We start from the raw sequence: 1708 nt of genomic DNA on the forward strand, positions 1-1708 counted from the left end.
TGCAACTGTATATGAGCACATTAATTACAATTAAAACTATTCACCCTTTGGCTGCGGTTATCATTCCAAATCTGAGATAACATACATCATTCTCCTTTATTAATGATCAAGGTTTACCTTTGTGTCATCGGCATGCCCTTCTAATTTAGAAAGGTAATTTTTACCAGGCACATAAGGGGTGAACTTCGATGAGAAATAAGATAGGCAATTTTTGTACCTAATAAATAATCGTCATTTAATGCGATATTTATTGCTGCTTATTCTGAGCGCATTAATAGTTCCCTATATAGGGTGATTAAGAACTCTGGGGTCATACTGTGTGATAAAAAGATGGTCTGGGTAACTGAAGTTTTTTAGATGTGTTGCTTTGAAACAAAGTCCCCCAAAAATCTCTAATATGTTCTGAGGATGTTCAAATGATCTCCCAACAGGAGATTCGCTTCAACCAGGTCCCGATAGAAACTCTTCAAATTAACCATTTCCAGTAAGTTATGATTAGTTACTACCCAAAAGCGTGTCGGTAAAAAGGAGCAGCTTTTCCAAATTAAATCCAAATTCATTCCACACATTTTTTACGCGTTTCTAACAAGGACCTAATTTATTACCTCAGTGTCCCTTGAATAATTCGACACCTTCCATTTCCGGACGCGCATTTTCGCCGTTGTTTATAGACCGTGATGTCACGTGCCGATAAGGTGGGCATTGTCGTCTTTTTTATTAATTAAAAACAATATTTTGTGCCTTAATACCCGACCGCACCTCGACGCTAATTACTTTGACACTGGCTTCGAGGGCGCGTCCATTGGGGATTGGACGTTGATAGGAATCGACAAGTGAAGAGACATTCCCAATTTTTTTCCAATGCCTGCCTTTCCTATCCAAGAAAATTACTGTAGAATCTGCATTTGTTTAAGTTGGGGCATACAGCACACGTTCGAAAAGCTCTACGTTTTTAAGCGAACTTGTGTTTTAGCCTATTTTTTATTTCATTAAATATTTTGCATTAATTAATGTTAACATGCATAATTTTCATCGTCATTCACAAATCAATTTGAGCTCATTGCTTTAAATGCAGGGTGATCCGAAATTGCGGTCAAAAATAGGCCAAAAGTGTATGCAAGCATAAGTGGAAAATCGTTTCTGAGATGCAGGGTTTTGAAAGTTTAATTTTGTGTGATTGGTTGTTTAGTTGATTTTTTCTACAGCTCTTGAGCTTGTGCGACATTTAGTGTATATTTGAAATTATGGCTAACTTCTGTGGGCGGAGTTATGTGAAATTATTGCCCCAATCTACAAAGCGTAATTTTTGGAAATTGTTTCCACTGAAAGCGACTTTATCTGTTTCAAATTTTAGAGCTATTTTACCCTTAAAACTTAAGGTAAAATGATGCTCTCAACATGCGAGTTTTTTACCAACAGAACATTTCCAGGTTCTCAATTCGGGCCTTAAGCAAGTAGGTATATCAAAGACAGTGGCTCAGATTCAAAAGTGATATTATGAAACTCTTATTCATTTTGCTCAGGGAATCTACAGTTAATCGATTGGCCTACTTTTTAAAGCACCCTGTATAGAGAAAAAAAACGTAAATACCGAAAGTTTGTGTAATATTAAAACTTGTTGTGGTTTGTTTGGTAAAAGAAGATTAGTGATTTGAAGAAACATTATTTGGTTACTATTTTGAAATATTTCACTTGCAACAGATGGCAT

This window comes from Dendroctonus ponderosae, unplaced genomic scaffold (assembly GCF_020466585.1).
Source record: "Dendroctonus ponderosae isolate FM_Combo_2020 unplaced genomic scaffold, Dpon_F_20191213v2 Dpon_F_20191213_7, whole genome shotgun sequence".
Lineage (NCBI taxonomy): Eukaryota > Metazoa > Arthropoda > Insecta > Coleoptera > Curculionidae > Dendroctonus > Dendroctonus ponderosae.